Here is a 21,645-nt window from a genome sequence, read left to right as displayed (position 1 = left end):
GGTTTACCGGTTTTCCCGGGGGGTGTAAGTTAATAAGTCATTCGAACAGCCGGTAACAGGGTAGATACTTACGCCCGGGGTCATTCTTTACGAACTCTTGACGGGGTTGTGGAGAGGCGCGAAGAAAAACTGTGCCATCGGAATCAATATTTGGTCGGCCGAAATCGCCCCTTCGTTGGATCGATGCTTGTAAAGGGTTTTCCATTGAAAACGCCGCAAAAATGTTGTTAAATCAAACAAACAGTATATGAGAGGTGAATGATTTATTTACACAGTTCCAAGTATATTTAATATAATTAATGATGGAACACAATACGAGGGTGGATTGCCACGTTTTACCACTCCGATTTACACGACCCTTTATTGCTCGCAGCGAAAGATGTTTCAGATGAGATTTCATTGGTATCGAGTGGAGCATATTATCGTGCTATTAGTTTTCTCTTGAATGGACGCGTAAAGGTCATATGAAGGTCGACGCGTGGCTTTTTTTAATGGAATGATGTATTTTTTAATGTACACGAATGTACGTAACTATATAATAAATACGAAACAATGCGATACAAAAGAGACAGAAAAGAATGGAGCGTATTGTAGTACCTGGAGAAAAGGGTTGAAAACATACCAGTACGTACCAAGCATTGTTGCATTTTTAAAAGTTGAATCATTACTTTGTATACTTTCTGCTCGATCGAATACAAAACAGAAAGAAATCGAACGTTTTACAGTATCTGAGAGAAGAAAGTCAGAGAATTTTCACACTAATGAACGTTTAAGGGTAGAAAAAAATGATGCTAATACTTACCGAGCATTGTTGCATTCATAGAAATAAAATCATTTTTTTATAGACTTTTTGTCCAATCCAATTCAAAACGGAAAGAAATCGAACGTTTTACAGTAACTAAAAGAAGGAAATCAGAGAATTTTCACAGTAAAACACGTTTAGGGGTTGAAAAGAAATGATGCCGATACTTACCAAGCATTGTTGCATTCACAAAACTAAAAATCACTTTTTATACACATTTTACGGTAGCTAAAGGAAGAAAATGAGTGAACTTCCACCCCGAAGATCGCTTGAGGGTAGTAAAGAAATGATGTCAATGATCGGCAATGACTGTTGCACGCTCGTTATTGGAACACGTCGGGAATTTCTCGTGAAATAATGCAGCTATCGATTCTGGACCGTGTGCAAATTTATTTTGGGCCACCGTGTCGATGGCCACAACACGTCGAACTCGTTCGCGTCGAAGGGTAGGCGAGGACAGCCGGGGCCGGGGGGTGGGTCGAACGACTCCCGTCGCGCGCTAGTGCCGGAGCGAAGGGTGGCTTTGGAAAAAGACGAAGCTCATAAGGCGACGATGGAGTTAAAAAAGCTGACGGGGTTGCTTCCGACGCCTTGAGATCGCCTCGTATAGAGAGCGCCGGGCAAAGTACTGCGGCGAACGAAAGTAAATGGCTCTAAGTGGTTCCGCAATCTCGATGGTCTTTGATCATCGGAAGGAAACTGGAACAATCTGCTGTGTTCCGCTCGCAATGCCTTGTTTGATAAATGCGCTTTCTGTTCCCCGATTTGTTCCCCATTCTGCTCGGCGCGTCGATCGTTAGCGGCCAACGATAATTTCGAAAATTCGGAAGTGGAAACTTTCGACTACAATTTTCAGTCTGTTTTTAGTACACCTGGCACGCCGATTCCAAGAATACTATACTCAGTTTTCTTGTATTTTCTCTTTTTCGTCCCACGTGTTGATTCGATGTATTATATAACAAATTTTATATTATAATATAAATATGTTATAGTATATAGTATACTATATATATAGTATATTATATTATAGTATAAATATATAACAAAATTTTATTCGAAACATTTATTCGGAGGACATATTCGAAACGTTATTCGAATATAATTTTATTCTAAGGAAATTTATTCATTGCTTGGAATAACTTTTTGATCTGTGCATTTATTCAGATCCAATGTTATTTATTGTTCAAAGTAGTTCAAGAAGTACAGTCGATCCTTTTATAACGTCAAAGGTTCCTTTATTGAAAATCAATTACACAAATGAATGTCTGAATGTACGTCTAATTTTTTATTAAAATCGCCTATCAATCAATTGCGTGGTTCAGATAAGTAATTATTGAAAAAGAGCAGAATTTTGCAAATCCAAAAATCTTGTGCGGCATTAGGAATATAACTTTGTTCGAATAATTTATTGTATTCAATATTCTATTCAGATAACATTTCATTCGAAGGATTTATTCGAATAGAACTTCATTCGAAGAATTTGTTCGAATAAAACAATTTGGAGAACATTGACAATTGATGAATATCGAAAATTTAGAAAAAAGAAGGAAATTTAAAATTTAAAAAAAGAACATTGAAAATTGACAAATATTAAAATTTGAAAAATATTGAAAATTAGCAAATATTAAAATTTGAAAAATATTGAAAATTGGCAAATATTAAAATTTGAAAAATATTGAAAATTGGCAAATATTAAAATTTGGAAAATATTGAAAATTGGCAAATATTAAAATTTGAAAAATATTAAAAATTGAAAAATGTTAAAAATTGAAAAATATTGAAAATTGGCAAATATTAAAATTTGAAAAATATTGAAAATTGAAAAATACTGAAAAGTAAAGAACAGTGAAAGAAGAAGTCGAAGAAGTTTGAAAGTTGTAAAACAATTTGAAAAACAATGAAACAGCTTGAAGACCATTGAAGCTTGAATAACTATGAAACAAAAATGTTTCAACATTGTTATAAAGATAACAATGTAACGAGCGTTTGATTTATTCGGTAAAAAAACACCGATTTTCTAAAATATAGCGAAATACACGTTTCATCTGGCATAGGTGACAGGCAGACTCGTGTTGCAGGAACGGGTGCCGAAGTCAAAGGTGAGAATCCATAGACGGAAAGTTCAAGTGAGATTGTAGAATTTACAAAGCGTGTGTGCGAGAAAGTCAGACAGAAGCAAAGGCTTCAACGGTGAACTATTGTAGATTGTTTGCCCTATATTCGTGACACGATAGGGTATGGGGTAAAGAAGAAAACGGGGGTGTCCAATATTATCAACGTGATGAACCCCATTCCACGGCTGATGTAAAAACGCTCATCCACGTTACAGACTACGATCACTTTTCTTACGATCGTTCGTGACATACAACCGTCTATGTAAATTACAACTATATGTATTTTCAAGAAAATATTAACCCCTTTCCTTAAATTTCGAACAGATTTTTTGTTCTGAGGAGATATTAATCTCTTACTTTAAATATCAAACAGAATTAAATAAATTTGTTCTGAAGAAAATATTAGCCCCCTTTCTTAAATATTAAACAGAATGAAATAAATTAATTTGAAGAAAATATTAATCTTTTTGTTTAAACATCAAACAGAATAAATGAAATGTTGAAAAAAATATTAACCTCTGTCCTTACATATAAAAAAATTAAATAAATATATTCTGAAGAAACTATTAATCTGTTTCTATAAATTTCAAACAAAATTTAAAAAATTCATTCTGAAAAAATATTAATTTCATACTTTAAATTTCGAACAGAATTAAACAAATTTAAATATCATCTTTTATCTTTAAGTTAAGGTCAAATGAACTGTTTGAAATAATGAGTTTTTTGGAATCACAATGGGCTCAATTAAATATCCGATTGTTCTTCAGTGTTGTAAAATATTACTAACCAATAATCATTAATAATTAAATGCTGTACAGATACAAACATATAAAACAATTTTACTCGATTAGTTTATTTTATGTAAAATAATGGTTCAAAATATACGGTGATCAATTCTTGAAATTAATTTTCTCAAGTATATTTAATCACATTGTTGAGGTAATAAAACAGAACAGATAAAACGAGAATGGAGTACAGTTCAGTACATCGTAGAAATAATAAAAAACAGTGCAGATCGAATGAAGATTGAGTGCGTTTAAGTACATTGTTGCAGTAATAAATCAGGTCGAACGAAAATCGTCAAAATTCGTAACATTTAAGTACATTGTTGAAACGATGAAGCAGATCGAGCGAAAATTGAATACGTTTAAGCACGTTGTTGAATCGATAAAGCATAACAACTGAAATGAAAAGTAAGATGAGAATTTCCGTTAAGCTATCATTCATATCAGAGGTAATTGCGTCGTCGTTGCAATTGTATTCAGAAGTGTTCGTGTTTATAATTCCCAGTTCTGAATATTATCGAATTATTTTAATTATTATTGATCGAATTCGATCGCTTCTGCGCCATCATAATATAATAATAAACAATCGACTAAAGACTAAACACTTTTGTTGCCGATTCGTATCTGCGAATAGTCTACAGATGTTTATTTATAAAGATCGCATTTGCGGTCACTCGTGACCACGTTTAACTCAAAATGTTGAGGTGTAGAATACGTGAACAGAAATTATTAATTAATTATTAATTAATATGCTCGATGCGCCCGTTACTTGTCCGCTTTTCGAAAGACGAAACCTAAGAGATGCGTCGATTGTCACAATAGCTGTCCACTCACTCGGCATTTAAGCGTCGCGTCGTTAGACTGGAGTGATGTTAACGGAGAGGACATCTATTGTGACAGGTAGTTTCGCATCTTTCTAAGATACGGGGAAACGATAACGTAGGGTTATTTATAAACATTTTATTCTATTTACAGTACAGTTTAAAGTGGCCGAATAACATTCGTATTCATTGCTGGAATTTAAGAAGAACTTGTTTTTAATTTCTTAAATTGTAGTTGCATCTGAAAACACGTACCTGAGAAAATATCTTGTCACAAGCAAATAAATAATTGTATCAAAAATAACTATAAAATTCATTACGGCTAATGTGTAGTATACCAAATTGTAGTTTGTACTTTTTTCGTTTTTATCACCTTGTCGAAATAATGTTTGAACAAAGAAACTGAAATTATCGGATTTTATTGTTTCTATTATTTTATTATTTGTTATTAGATTGGGAATTATTAGATTTTTATATTTATGGGAATCTAAACAAAGTAAAAATCCCATTTTTTAATAATTATTGAATATGTTAATACATCTGCGATTTGAAAAATTATAAACATTAATCTACGTGCACCAGATAAATATTCCAAGTCGTTTCTGTTGGAAACAAGGTTTTGAAAACATTTAATTGCATCTTCTCCACTTATTTTTTAAATGTATAATCACTCTTTTTCGTTTGGTAATATTAGGTACATGAGTAGAGAGATTCAGCCTACCGCCTCAATTACCATATCAATTATGTCTGTATGTGTAACATAATTTGCGAAATTTAAACATTAATTTGTATGATAATACATGCCGCGAACCAAATTTTGTTAGGACATGCAAAATGCAAGAAGATTTGAACAATAGCGAATGTAATGAATTTTCATTTTATGAGATCTAGGGGTGGAGGGGGCTGCAAAATTAGGAAAAATGAAAATAATAGTAACTGCAATATATTTCGATATTTGCTTTCTGAAAAAAATTGCTTAGCCTTGATTCGATTTCAAAGAAATCGAAAATTTAAAACAGTTGAAATAGTAATGACTGCAAAATAATTAAAATAGTGGCTGCTCTGTGACAAATGGAAAATATACAGTGGTGTGAATAATTATAAACTTAAAGTAACTTTAACGCAGCTTTTTAGTGATATTTAAACAAAAACTTAACAAACCATCGTGTTTGTACATTTTTATATTGGAAATAATAATATATTCATATTAAAAAATATGACGTTCCGTTAAGTTTTCGTTTAGATATCGATAACAATGTAAACGTTACTTCGAGTGTATAATTACGCATAGAACTGTAAAAACAATTTAAAAAGCACCGACCGCGATATATCTTGAATCTCCAATTTCTATTTCATTTAACGCGTGTTGAAGTTTATTTAACTTTATTTAACAAAGAAAATATATTTTACATTAGCGAAACTGATCATTTCAGTACATTATTTAAAAACAGCTGAAGCTTTTATTTGAAAGTATAGACACGACGACAAAAAAAAGAAAAATGACTGAATCTTTCTCTGGAAACCGACCGGCAATTTGAAACGTCAGTTGATTCCGCGACACCCTTTACATTCCGATTCGAACGCACGGTGCTCATCGATTATTCACCGAAAAGATCGCTCTGTTTTCGCGAAATTCGAGGCGGTTCAAATGTACCAATCAACATGTTGAAACCGAGTGAATCTCGTTCGCATACGTTCAGGCTATTTAACACCTCCCCGGAAATTCGAATGAAAATGGCGCGGCGACTAGAAAATGTTACCATGTACGGACATCCAGGGAACGTTGGCACGGGCGCACGGTGCCATTATTCACCGTCCCGGCGCCGCGGAAATCTCGTTTGTATTCGATTCACCCTCCGTATTATATGGCGATCGGTAAAATTTCACTGGCCGTGCCTCGATTGGGTTTAAACAGCGGGTTAAACGAGGGCGGAACGTTATTTTTCGTGCTCGACTGTATCAACAGCGGCCGCCTGCCGCGTGATTGGCACGTATACCGGGATCCATTAAGAGAATGAACCCCTGATTACCGAATCTTGTAGAGCGTGCATAATCGTGTCTTCGTTACCTAGTACCGATCGGACGGACGGGACCCTCAATTAGTTCTCGTCGGGCGTCATCGCCGCGGAAAGAGACTGACGTTTAAATTTAGAGGCCGCGATCGATCCGTTTTTGGTTAACGCACGGGGAACGCGTGCTGCTTTTTACCATTTCTTTACCTTGCCTTCGGCCGCCATTGTCATCCTCCTCGATCCGCTTACATCACGGTTTTCTGTAAGGCTGCTAGCTGAGTTTTTAGACGCATTCCGATCGATTGTTTTCCTCGATTCTATATACAAGCGTGTACGTTTACTGTGTTTGCAAAAATCTAATGGACGAGCATTTAACGAACATTTTTAAATGTTACATGATTGGTTACATCGGCGGCTAGAAGCATTTTCTACAATGGATATGTTAAATTATCCTAGTATTTTTATAAATACATCAAATACAGTTGTCTGAGTATATTTATAGATAATATAATGATAATTGTTATTAAAATAAGCATTTTCTACGATGGATATATTAAATTATCCTAGTATGTTTATAAAATACATGGTCAATTGTCTGAGTATATTTATAGACAATATAATGGTAATTGTTATTAAAAGGAGCATTTTTTACAATGGATATATTAAATTGTCCTAGGATAATGATAAAATACATAATGCCAATTTTCATTAGTAGGAGCATTTTTACATCCGATGTATTGCCTTGGTATATTTACAATAATTATAATCTGAATTTTTATCGGTAAAAGCATTTTTGCATCTGGTATAGTAAATTCTTCTGACAATCACATGACGAAAAGGCATTGACAATTAGTCTCACTGTAATTTGATCGATAGACAGCGGATCTTTATGCAAAATAAAAATTTTCTGAATAAATTGTGAGGAACAGAAAGTTAAATAAACAAAAATTCAGCTGAAACTAATAAATATTTTGAGTTAATAAGAAAACTATATATTGTGCGCTACTGTCCGCTCCGTGCTCAACTAAAGTCAACTCTGATGATAAGACCACAACAGTCACTGTAGATATGCGCGCTAAATACTTGGTTGGCAGATTTACAAATGACGATAGAGTTTATTACTCGGTTCAAATCCCCGAATTTTTGAGGATTTTTATACTACACTTACTCCATTGGTTTTCGAATTTCAAGCATCAGAATTTGGGGAAATTCCTGCATAAGCTGTGTGTATTTCCCTACTTTCATGCATGCAAGAGTAACGTTTCGATAATCCTAAGTGTGGTCTCTCGAATTATTATGGGGGTTCCTTTGGAAAACTATTGATAACTGATACACCCACGGGGGGCGCCATATCGTACATTTTTTTACCATGGCGTACCTTACCAATTTTTCAAATCTGGAAAATTTGGAACACTGCTTGCGATAGTATTTTATCAAGGAATTAATATGAAAACAGCATATTTTCTTTGTTTCATGGTGTATATTGGTTATTTATTAGTCGCGTTAATCAGCAATTTGGGCAATTAGGGACTTGGTGTCTTGATTTTCGAATCTTTAGCTTACGTATGTGTACACTGTGTATGCGCGGTGTTCCAAAATTATGGTACTTCTGAGAAATGAGAGGTACCTAAGTAACTTTTTTCTTAGCGCAAATGCAATGCGCGGCATTTCCCGGAAGTACCATTATCTTGGGACACCCTGTATTGTCTCTCAGACTTTCAATTTTCGATCACTCAGAAATTCGAGCATTGCAACACCCCTAGTAAACATACACGCGCCTGCATAATTGAAAGTGCTGCACAGACTCTACGAAAAGAATATTCAACATCTTCGTACTCACTAATTGTAAGTGCAAATGTTGAAACTGTTACTTCATCAAGTCCCTATTATATTGGAACTCTGTGTAGAAAGAACAGGTTTCTATTACTGCCGACTGTAAAACATTCTCCATTCGGTTATTCTCCTTTTATGCGTGAAAAATGCGACGGCAACGAGTGCTCGGCGAAAACAAAAGTGCAACAGTTGCGTCAGCAATGTTATCGAAACAATCGATGGGACATAAAATATCTATGGAACTAAAATATCGAACGGTGCAGTATTCGTTGAAAAAGCTGCAGGAATAAATTCGACCGTCTCCTCCGACTAGGTCCGTTTAATTATCACATCTACAGTGATGCATAATCGATAGAATATATTTCACTTATGCTGCGACCTTATATAATAACATTTTCAGTGGTAACCAATGCGTGGCTGTAATTAGTAATTATTACATTGCGAAGCTTTATGCAAAATAAAATTTTTCTGGATAAATTGTTAGGAACAAAATGTTAAATATAACAAAGTGCGCTTTAAACTAATAAGTATTTCGAGTTTTAGTAAGAAAAATATTGTGCGCTACTGTCCGCTCCGTGCTCATATAAAGTCAATTCTAACGATACGTTTACAAAATGGTCACTGTAGACATGCGCGCTAAGTGTATACCTCTAGCTAGCATGTTTACAAATGAGCATAATAATAGTACTCGGTTCGAATCCCGAATTGAGGATTTATATCTCTCCATTGTTTTTCGAATTTCACGCATATGAAAACCACGTGCATGGCGACTTTGTATCTGTTAAAACTGCCATGTTATCTATTATGGGTGCATGCGAAAGTAACATTTCGATGGCAACTAGTCAGTTTCGTAGAATAGTTTCGTAACTGCTACTTGCAATCGAATATGTACATTTTTTACCATTTTGTACGATTTGTTGCCTTATCAAAAATCTGAAAAAAATTAGAAACGCATGTTTGGCGAAGGTAGTTTATCAAGGAATTAATGTGAAAATAGCGTGATATTTTTTCTTTCTTAATTTAGATTGATTATTTATAGTCGTAACCAGATATAATAGTATTAGCAAATAATTATATTATAATTAGTAACCAGATAAATAGTATATAACCAGTAATTCGGGTAATTAGCGACTTGGTCTTTTTGAATCTTTAGATTACGGTACGCTGTACGCGTATATTGTGCGCGATATATGTATTGTCTCTCAGTCTTTCAATTTTCGATTACTCAGAAATTCGAGCATTGCAACACCCCTAGTAAACATACACGCGCCTGCATAATCGAAAATGCTGCACAGACTCTACGAAAAGAATATTCAACATCTTCGTACTCACTAATTGTAAGTGCAAATGTTGAAACTGTTATTTCATCAAGTCCCTATTATATTGGAACTCTGTGTAGAAAGAACAGGTTTCTATTACTGCCGACTGTAAGACATTCTCCATTCGGTTATTCTCCTTTTATGCGTGAAAAATGCGACGGCAACGAGTGCTCGGCGAAAACAAAAGTGCAACAGTTGCGTCAGCAATGTTATCGAAACAATCGATGGAACATAAAATATCTCTGGAACTAAAATATCGAACGGTGCAGTATTCGTTGAAAAAGCTGCAGGAATAAATTCGACCGTCTCCTCCGACTAGGTCCGTTTAATTATCGCATCTACAGTGATGCATAATCGATAGAATATATTTCACTTATGCTGCGACCTTATATAATAACATTTTCAGTGGTAACCAATGCGTGGCTGTAATTAGTAATTATTACATTGCGAAGCTTTATGCAAAATAAAATTTTTCTGGATAAATTGTTAGGAACAAAATGTTAAATATAACAAAGTGCGCTTTAAACTAATAAGTATTTCGAGTTTTAGTAAGAAAAATATTGTGCGCTACTGTCCGCTCCGTGCTCATATAAAGTCAATTCTGACGATACGTTTACAAAATGGTCACTGTAGACATGCGCGCTAAGTGTATACCTCTGGCTGGGCATGTTTACAAATGAGCATAATAATAGTACTCGGTTCGAATCCCGAATTGAGGATTTATATCTCTCCATTGTTTTTCGAATTTCACGCATATGAAAACCACGTGCATGGCGACTTTGTATCTGTTAAAACTGCCATGTTATCTTATGGGTGCATGCGAAAGTAACATCTCGATGGCAACTAGTCAGTTTCGTAGAATAGTTTCGTAACTGCTACTTGCAATCGAATATGTACATTTTTTACCATTTTGTACGATTTGTTGCCTTATCAAAAATCTGAAAAAAATTAGAAACGCATGTTTGGCGAAGGTAGTTTATCAAGGAATTAATGTGAAAATAGCGTGATATTTTTTCTTTCTTAATTTAGATTGATTATTTATAGTCGTAACCAGATATAATAGTATTAGCAAATAATTATATTATAATTAGTAACCAGATAAATAGTATATAACCAGTAATTCGGGTAATTAGCGACTTGGTCTTTTTGAATCTTTAGATTACGGTACGCTGTACGCGTATATTGTGCGCGATATATGCATTGTCTCTCAGTCTTTCAATTTTCGATTACTCAGAAATTCGAGCACTGTAACACCCCTAGTAAACATACACGCACTGGCACGAATTGAAAGTGCTGCGCACAGATCTGCCGCTCTACTAATTTTAACTGGCGTTGAGTGCCAGGCGGGACACTAGTCGCTACCAAATTGTTCAAAAACAATAACAATTTGGATCCGGCGAAATGTTCAAGAAACGCAAATTGCATGATAAAAACTGCGGCATTCTATAATTAATTATCGTTATCAGTAGACCGCGGATTTTATGGATTTCTTTTTACAAAAACGACTAAATTATAAACGAAATTGCAAAGACATGAGCAAAATTTGAAAATGTTTTTATATTATATGCAACTCGTAGGAATGATTAAAAGATGAAATACACATTTTCATTCGATTTACGTTCTTTTTTACCATTTTTATTTTGCATAAAAATCTACGGTCTAGTTATTAGCAATGCGTGTACATTTTGCGACCGAAATGAACAAATTTGCGCATCGGTCAATACGTTAAACAAAAATATTTTTATATGAAAACAAGTACGAGTGTTCAGCTAACGTTCGCTGTTTAGAAAGATTTATTATTAAAGTCGGTAGAAAAACAATTAAAAATCCTGTACTATTTTGTTGAAATGTATTTTGAAAATTTCTCAAGCAATTACTTTTTATCGGAGATTATTTTATTAAGCTATTATTCTATAGGATATATTCTTGTTCTATTTTGCCACGGTTTTTCCGACTTCGTTGCATTGAAATGAACGATTACGTTGCATAATTATTATTACAGTACTGTGCACTCAAAGTTCACTGCACCGAAAAATGATTTGCATACAAATAAGAACGAAAAAATGGCGTCACGTGTGTACATTGAAAAGGATATATGTAGTGGAAGGGCTATAAATATTTCACGAGAATATTAATTACAAGATAATAAATCTCTCCCTCTTCGTCGAGCATAAAATAATGGATTATTTTCCGTGGAAAGTGAAAATGGTAAAAAAACGGTGGGTCTGAAAGTAGATTGATTAATTAGGAAAATACTTTTAATGCGTGACACGGTAGAACGACGACAGCTGTGGCAAAGTTTATTCATCGCGTAAAGATTAAACGTTGTTATCGCAAATTCTTGTTTAATGTTCGTGATTTTTATTTTTTAATTATTGCACGAACGTATTCGTGCAGTGACTTTAAAGAGTTTTACTCGAATTATTTCTTTGGTCGTTCATTTTAGATCGAGTGTCATAGTCTTTCATTCGAGTGTGTGCAGTATTTTCATTCGAATGCGTATGGTATTTTCATTTCTCTAGAATACTTTTACTGTGTTGCTATAGTTAATAACGGCGTACTCGCGTCATCGTGATCCCAACAGGATAAAATAGAACATTTTGTGGGAACATCGAAGTTCTATCTGTCATAAAACGTAAACTATAAATTGTTCTTTAAGATCATTCAAGAATGGCATTATAAATACTCTTATACAGACGCCATTTCGATTAAAATTCTTTTCCTTTCCTTTTGTTTCGAAGTAGCACCTATTTTGTCAAGGACTAAAGTCTTGACAAATTCTTTTCCGAAAAACAAATTATTTATCGAATATAATTAGATGCAAATTGAAAGCACAGTAAATTCTCCTTAATTAACACTCGGCTTGGAAACAACAATGAACAATTTGGGAAGAGGAGATACGATTATAACATTTTTACAGTTACCGAGATTGTCAACAACTATAAAAAACGAGCCGCCCATTTTGGTTTCCAAGCTGAGCGTCAATTAGGGAGAATTTGCTGCACTTACGATCTAATTTTTTCTCGACACAAACGATTGCAATGGATCGGTGAAATTGTACCAATTAAAATGTGCCAAAAGCCTAAACGCGAACTCGATTCGATTCTGATTAAGTTAAATAGAAATAATATCGTCACAATATTCTCGTAAGTTGTTTCTACAAATTATCGTTTACCTGGATTACGTCCTATCACTATATTTTTTATTTGTTTACACAATTTTATAAGTTATTCCAAAAAAAATTTGAGATTTTAATCGCATCATCTATGTCGGTATTCGCTTCACTTCGCGCGTTCAGGGTAGCATACGACGGTTGAGAAATCAGAACAGTGTATTCTTGCAACATTTCGAGAACCGGGGTGAACAAACGCGACGCAGGAAATTGTACGGGCAATTAACACCGGCCGGCTCGGAATAGTTGCCGTGGCACAGGCGGAGAAATTAGCGAAAAATTTCAGCGACGGCCACACGCATCCCTCGAGAAGACGACGCCGCGTTTTCGTCGCGAGATCGTGAAGCGCGTCCACGGCGTTAGCGACGCTCGTCGAGCATATAAATAATGATCCGGACGGTGTGTCGGAGCGCATATCGTGGCCGCGTGGATGCACTCGTCTCGGGTTGACCCAATTGCGGCTAATGAGGTCATTCCTCTAAATACATTCCATGGAAATTGGAAAGTGACGTACCGCGGTCGAGTGAAGTAACTTTGTTCAACGGCGAATCAATTTCTGCAGCGGAATGGCATCGGATCGGATAATGGATCGCGCCGGGGGTTGTTTCGTCGTTTATTTCATTTCGCCGCACGTAGAACCGCGTCTGCGGCACGTCCGCTGTCTTTCGAACCGCGTCGCGCGCTACCGTTTTGCCCACGATTTCCGGCCAAAATAATTTCGCTCGTTTCTCTGGGGCCACTCGGCGATGGAATAATGCCGTTAATATTACCATTGATTCTTATTAATGGAAAATAGTGTGAACGAACATGTAACGTTTATAAACATTTATGAATTTATTTTTGTGAATTTTTCTGTATCCTATGTACTGTTTCGTGAAATTGTAATAATTTGTAAAATTGAAATAATGTTGGGACAGTAGTTAGTTTACGAATAAAATATGCGAACAAATTTAAATATGTTTGAAAATATTATATCGTTGTTTATACCGTTTTACATTGATAAAGATCAATGGTAATTAATGGCATTATTAATTAATGTTGATGGCATTACGAAGTAAGATTCAATTGATATTAATCGAACACACATTGCGACAAATACAAATAAGAACAATAGAAATTTCAGAGAAAAGTGGGATTTAGTCGATACGAAATAAAAATCGTAACAATTGCAAATAAGAACAGTAAAGATTTCAGAGGAAAGTAGGATTTAATCGATACGAAATGAAAATCGTAACAATGAAAAATGAGAACAGTACAAATTACAGACAAAAGTAGGATTTAACTGATACAAAATGAAAATTAAAAACAATTAAAAATGAGAACGGTTGATACATCGACGAAAAGTAAGATTTAATTGATGTGAATTGACAATCATAACGAACGAAAACAGCAAACATTTCAGAGGAACGTAAGATTTAATTGATACATAATGAAAAATAAGAACAGTTTCGTCAAAGAAAAGTCAGATTTAATTGATACAAAATGAAGTAAGATTTAATTGTTGCAAATTGAACATAGTAACAATTATGAACAAGAACAGTAAAAATGTCGAAGAAGGGTAAGATTTAATTAAGATGAATCCGACATTATAACAATTAAAGATAAGGACAGTAAAAAAAATTCCGCAAAAATATAACTACAACTTGATGAGAATTTGCAACAGTTAAAAATAAGTACAGTCGAAAGTTCGAAGAAAATGCAATACTCGATGGAAATAATTTAAAAAGTATGTATCGATTGAAATCAAACATGTCTACGGCCGTTCTAATCGACTGTTGCTCGAGAATCATAAACAATAACTCTCTCGTGTTGCATTAAAAGAGCAAAAATTGGATCGAGCAACCGATTCAAAAATGCATTCGTGTCAGCGGAAGCCGGCAACACGCTAAACGGTGTCCGCTCAATTATGAATCACCGAGCGAGGTGGAATTTCGCGAAGCAGCAACGAAGTCGATCTAATATAACGGCGGCCCAAAAATGCCGGAAGATTAAGCGAGAAACGAACGATCCGCTGACCGATTAAGTCGAAAACAAACAGCCCGCGGTAAACACTGTTGGAAAACACAATCTGGAGGCCCGGGGTGGAAATAAAATCGGTAAAAACGAACGGAAGAGAGCCGGCGAAAAGCAACGAGGGGCGCGACGACGGCGGGAAAGCGAAGAGTGAAAATTAGTTGGATAAGGAGTAGAAGGAAATAAGCAGAGGAGGGAGGCGCGCGGGGACAAGGAAACGAAAAGAGTGGAAAATTCTCGAGGAAAAGAAGGGCGGCGACACGGGCCGCGCGGGGGATGAAGAGAGGCTGCGGGAAAACAAGAATGTTGGTCCGGCACGAGGAGAGAAGAAAGAAAAGTGCAATGGGGGAGGAGAAGAGAGGCTTCGACAGGCTGGGGGGTTGTAAGAAGGGATGGTCTCGGGTGGTCGTGCTCGAGTTTGACACAGTCAGAGACCTGCGTTGCTTGGCAACCTATAAGGGTGGAAGCCCACATTGGCGTACGCCGTGCTAGCAACGAATTTATGCGTGTGGACCACCCGTCATCCACGCCACCCCCATCGGGACGCGTAAAAGAAACCGAATAAACGAACGAAACAGCCTGTAATTGGCGATTTCTTCGTGACCGGGCCTTTCGCCTCAATATATCGCGTTCGTGTATCATCCCCCGTGGGTGTCGAATATATTTTTCCAAATCGGGCCGACATCATTCTTGCGGGAACTGAATCAGGAATTGGACGGAAATTGATTTTCGCCAATTAATTGACCGGTGACTGTTACAATTTGACTTTACTGAAACCATTAAACCCGTTAAAATGACGGCTTTTTTACAACTAATTTTTTTATTTACGATTGTTCGGATTATAAAGATAACTCATAAACATGAGTTATTTGAGTCACTCGTGTCAGTTACTCGTGGTAAATATTACAATAACGCTCGTTAAAAATCAGGATAAATGTTTTATCGTTACTTTTATAAACTAATATGAAACAGCTGCTTTTTGTGCTTCGTAAATTTAGCGTTAAAGGGACACCGTGAGGCTAATGTCAACAAAAAATATATGAACATTGAAAGAGGATCATTGTAGGATGATATTTTTTAACGGGTTACTTTCTACTACAATGCTGAATACTATCCTGAATTTTCGAAGTGTCTACGTTATCTTATTTCGAGACAAGTTATGTTAAAAGTAACTTTGTGTAGAGATAATTATAATCGCACACTTCAACTACACGATAAAAAGTTTATTCTTTCAATTAGAATCAACAAAAGTTGCTTTATCTGCGTGTTCTGTTGTCCTTCCTTTTGGGCAACGAATCCTTTCTCGAAACGAAACGAACAAATCTCGGTAAACAATGAGATAAAGTGACGAGTAGAGTGAAATTAGGATGTTTCATACGAAATATTTTCTTCTATTTCTGAAATTTCGTCTTCTCACTGTGTTCATGTTTTCATGTTCTCACTGTGCCAAACGAATGGACCGCGGATTTTATGCATTTATGGCAAAAATGATTAGCCATAATTTAGAACAATGAAAATATTAAAAGAAATGAAGACTGTCGATGTATCAATTCGAACTTACTGCAATTATTAAAGAAAGAAACGAACTCGTACTCGGATCCTATGCGTTGCAATTTAGGGAGACTATTTTTATTTTTCGTAAAGACCCGCAGTCTATTAATGAAACAGCTATACGTTCGAAATAGCCAGGTATTAACCCTTAACACTCGAAAGATTTGTCCGATGTAAGTATAAACCAGCAACTCGGTGAAAATTTCACCAAAATTCTGATTCGGCTACATGAAGTTGCATTAAAATGAAAATCATTACACTGCTGTGAAATTTTATAGAAATTAATAGATAAAAGACTACTAGTTGATAGTAATTCCTTTTTCTAACTAAAAATCTGTTAAAAATCTATTTCATTCAAAAAATCTTTCTCGAATTACGAAATCATCAAATTATTGAGATATAATTCAATATTTTGTTGGATCGTCCTTTGTTTAAACAACTAGTTGACGTAATTCCTTTTTCTAGTTAAAAATCTATTTTATTCCAAGTTCATTCTTTATTCTAATAACCAAACAGGAATTTCTTTTCGACATTTTTTATTATTATATTATTCTAGAAATATTAACTCCAAAATATTAACAAACTTAAAGACAAGATTAAAAAAATTTTTTCGAATTGCTAGAAAATCAAATTATTGAAATATAAATATTGAATATTTCGGTAGATCGAAGGTCAATGAATTAACGATGAATCTCTGTAGAAGATTGCATAGACTAAGACACGCATCATTGTTTAATTTGTAAGTAAAATATTGCTGTAAATGTAAATTGATTTGAGATGGTTTATAAATATTTCCGATACAAATTAGTCACACGATGGAAATTGGATTTTAATTTTATTACGCAACTCTCCCTTTACAGAATCAGCTTTCGTTCGCCTTCACTTTTTGTAATTTAGCGTACGTGGAGTATCGGGCGCTTTTATTGTCGCATCTTTTTGCGAAAACTATATCTTCGAAACCTTTTTATTGTTCATCGTCCTCTGTCGGGCGGCTCAAAGGAATTTTGAAACGGTTGACGAGGCTTATAGAGTGGGCCGTCAAATAATTGAACGATCCACAATCTATATTTCATGTTTCTTCGTTGGTGTCGCAGTCTATTGTCAGTGTCCTCTGCTGACACGCGCATATACACAGCGACTCGTCTCCATTTTTGTTGTCAATATTTTGGAAATCGGATTGTGTTCTTACATCGGCTGTCTTACATCCTGCCTTTTGTAAATAGTGCAGACATTTTTAATATTTCACATAAGTCCACAGTCTAGTGATTAATTACTAGAACAAAGAACAGTGTAACAAAAAGTTCGATTATATTTTAATAATTTGATTTTTTTTCCAGCAATTCGAAAAAGTTTTTCTAATAATTAATAATAGTAATAACTTAATAATTAATAATAACTTGTCTTTAACTTTGTTAATATTTTGGAATTAATATTTTTGGATCAATATAATAATAAAAAAATCGAAAAGAAATTCCTGGCTAATTCTTAGAATAAAGAATAAATTTGAAATAAAATAAATTTTTAATAAATTTTTAATTAGGAAGGAATTGTTGTCAACTAGTTGTTTAAACAAAGGACGATTCAACAAAATATTAAATTATATTTCAATAATTTACTGTGTTCGTAATTCCAAAAAAAAGGTTTTGAATAAAATAGATTTTTAACAAATTATTAATTAGAAAAGAATTGCTGTTAACTAGTTGTCTAAAGAAAGGACGATCGAACAAAATTCTAAATTATGTTTCAATAATTTGATTTTCCATACAAAAAGTTATTTTTTAATATAATTCACATAATACGAAGAGTATTTCTTGAATAGAGTTTATTTCCTAGTACGAATTCAATATCGTCAAGTTCATTCAATAAGAAGCAAAGAAACTTGTAAATTATTATTCGCGAGTTTCTGTAGAATTCCGTGTAAAATTGCTCGAGGATTTATACAAACCCGCATAACATTGGATTCCTTAATCCACTCGTGGCTTCTGTTTCTTAACAGAATCAAGGACCACGGGACGAGACGAATAATCTGCTTCTCCTTTGGCTGGAACTATTTCATCAACACGGAAACTTTGTAATTAATCAAGTTTTCAATTAACATAACCAACCTTAGCCCTTCGCGTTCTCCCGTGGAATTCCTTTTTACAAATCGTGTCTCGGCGACCCTGAGTCAAAGGGCTGAAACGTGAAATCGTATTTCACGGAGCAACCAGCTTTCGAATAATTAACGTTGGTTTACGGGTAGGGGTAATTTACTGTCGAATATATAAATATGTTAAATGTATCGGACGTTTTATTACTTGAACAGATACTTGCAAGATCTTATGTACATATATGAGCCGTTTATTTTGAAAGTGGCATAAGTCACTTTGTTTTTAAGTCGATATATTTAAGGGTTTTCGTTTTAACACGTTTAAAAATATGGATGCTAACTTTCGAGAAGATTTACTTGTATTTGTTATCTCAGGATACTGATATTGTATATATTGTATAGTCGAATTTGGATGTGAGAGTACAATTGAATTTTTATTCCGTGATTCAGAGTTTTCATAATTGGGGAAAGAGGTTAAATAATTAGTTTAACGTTTAATCTATTACACCGATAGATAACAAGTTCTAATTAATGTTAGTTTAACATTTAATGAATTTCGTCGATAGAGGAAGAGTTTGAGTAATTAGTTTAACATTTAATGAATTTCGCCTACAGTGAATGCGTTCGAATGTTAATACAAATTCTCATCGAATAATTAGTTGAATAATTAGTTTAACATTCTATGAATTTTGTCTACAGAGAATGAGTTCGAATGTTAATACAAATTCTCATCTTCATACATTATTTTACAAGAATTAGAATTCAGGATAAGTTTTATACTTCAACTAAAACATTGTTCATTATAAACAAAATAAAAGTGCTATTACATCGTGTTAAACGATACGTTTCCATGCACAATAAGAACCTGCACTTGACATAAATGTATAAATATTCCCAGTTTGGTTAGAATTGTACGATGAAGTTCAAATACACTGAAATATGTAACTACAAATTTCAAACAATACATCCATCGCGTGACATTTGCATGGAATGTGTATACGCTGTTTTTTTACGTTTCTCTCTCTCTCTTTCTCTCTAATTAGTGCAATTTTTAACTGTTACAACGATATTAAAGAAAATATGAAAAGGTGGAAAGCCGGCAAAAATTATATTTTTATTATTTCAATTATATTTTTCGCACATTCTAATGATGATACTTTATTTTCAACGCGAAACGAGCTTTACTGCCGCAATTCTTACTTGACTCAGTCACTTGCGTAAATTAATGCATGCAAATTCGAATTTGCATAAACATCTCTAGCTTTTCGCAACTGTTGAACGCTACAAGACCACGGGAAATGTTACCAAGGAACGTTGAACGTTGTTTGAAACAAAGAAGAAGATTTGCATACCTCTTGTTAATGTCAAAGCGGCGTCGTTCGTTCAAATTTGATGATAAACAAGTTACATTTACAATTACGTATGTTACACATATAATACAATAATAATAATAATAAATTACAATAATTATATGTTACACGTACAAAGTTATTGTAGTCGAGACAATGATCTATAATATTTGTTTCAATTACTTTCGAGATGATAGTGATAATACAAATGTTTCAAGCAATGTATATTTCTAGTATATTTACAAAAGAATTAATGATTAATTCCAGATTTATTCTCATTATATTTTTCCAATAAGAATTTCTCATCGAATAGAAAATTGATTTAATAGTCGTCTTTACTTTCACTATCATTTTGATTGTTTACTGCTTTATTTAAGCTATTATTTATTTTAACGAATAATGTGCATGCACACATCTGTGCTGTATAACAATGGTATCTCCGTAAACAATAATGAATTAATTTTATTATTATAATGAGAGATCTTCCTATTAAGAAACAAAAGTATTCGCTCATTTTAATTTTCATGATATAATCCGCGACAATTGAAATTTGCTGAGAGATACAGCCATTAATATAATAAAATAGGTTCGATTTAATTAATATAACGAACTAGTTATGATTTAATTAATACGGTGAAACCTCTACGATTCAATTAACGTAATGAAATATTTACGATTTAATCGATACAATGAATTAGTTAAAAATTAAATTAAACCAATGAAATAAATACAATTTATCTAAAACAATCAAATAAATACAATGTAGCTGAAACAATGAAATAAATATAATTTAGCTAAAACTATGAAATAAATACAATTTTTAGCTAAAACAATAAAATAAACTAAAACAGTGAAATAAATACAACTTAACCAAAACAATGAAAGGAATACAATTTAGCTAAAACTATGAAATAAATACAATTTTACTAAGCAACGAATTAAATACAATTTAACTAAGCAACGAACTAAATACAATTTAGCTAAGCAACGAACTAAATACAATTCAACTGGAACAATTAAACAGACAATATAAAATTAAAGCAATCGAGTAGACGCGATTTAATGGAAACAATCAAGCCGGCAGAATTTCATTGAATATCGAAACAAGAATCTTGGAGCGTGTCTCTCGACTAGAGAATCGAATGTTCTCAGTCTCGACCTTTACATTTGTGTCGCTCATCGAAAACATAGTCTGCGAATGAAACAACGTTTCCACAGCAACGGGGAAAGCTTGCGAGTCGGTGCCTCTCGTCAGCAATTAGATGTGTCACGAGTGGAACGAGACAGTCGACTCGTCTTCATTACGGTGATTTATTCGTATAAAGCTCGCGACTTATTCCGTAACTTGTTGATGCAAATAAAGCTCAACGGTGGCGTTCGGGACCCCCCGCGGAGAGCAAATGAGAGGCCTCGTTTCACTGGATCGATTTAATTAGGCTCGTGCTGGTCACAATTTATTTTTATTAGCCGGATACCCCGTGACGGGGGTGGCTCCCGCGCCCATCAGCTACACGGGTCCCATAACGCAACCCGTGACAAACTTCTATGGGAAACGTATCGTGCCATGGGATATCGATACGTGTGTCAGTTATTCATTGTCTAGTTACAGAGGAAAAATCATTTTACGTCCGCGTAAAAAATATGCGAGAAAATCGGAACTAAGAGATATCGAACCGTAATGTTGGTAACAATAGTTTATCAATTTATTAAAGATAGAATTACGACATTAACATACCAATTTTCTATGCTAATTCCACGCGCAATATTTTCGACACGTTACAATTT

The 21,645-nt window shown here is 34.3% G+C and overlaps 1 protein-coding gene across 10 annotated transcripts in view; it reads left to right on the top strand.

The window, feature by feature from the left end:
• The window catches only part of rhea (Talin_middle and talin-RS domain-containing protein rhea), a 156,933-nt gene that overhangs the window by 88,185 nt on the left and 47,103 nt on the right, over positions 1–21,645 (top strand). For 2 of the 10 annotated variants that reach the window (XM_076521327.1, XM_033472725.2), the window contains exon 1: positions 17,530–17,637. The exons of 7 other annotated variants lie outside the window; for them this stretch is intronic. The gene's annotated coding sequence lies outside the window, so the exon portion shown is untranslated. Of the gene's footprint in view, positions 1–17,529; positions 17,638–18,426; positions 18,494–21,645 lie in introns of those variants that run through there. One more of the 10 variants, XM_076521334.1, reaches the window with a different exon arrangement.

Source organism: Megalopta genalis, chromosome 4 (genome assembly GCF_051020955.1).
Source record: "Megalopta genalis isolate 19385.01 chromosome 4, iyMegGena1_principal, whole genome shotgun sequence".
Lineage (NCBI taxonomy): Eukaryota > Metazoa > Arthropoda > Insecta > Hymenoptera > Halictidae > Megalopta > Megalopta genalis.
This window is presented reverse-complemented; position numbering and strand designations above follow the sequence as displayed.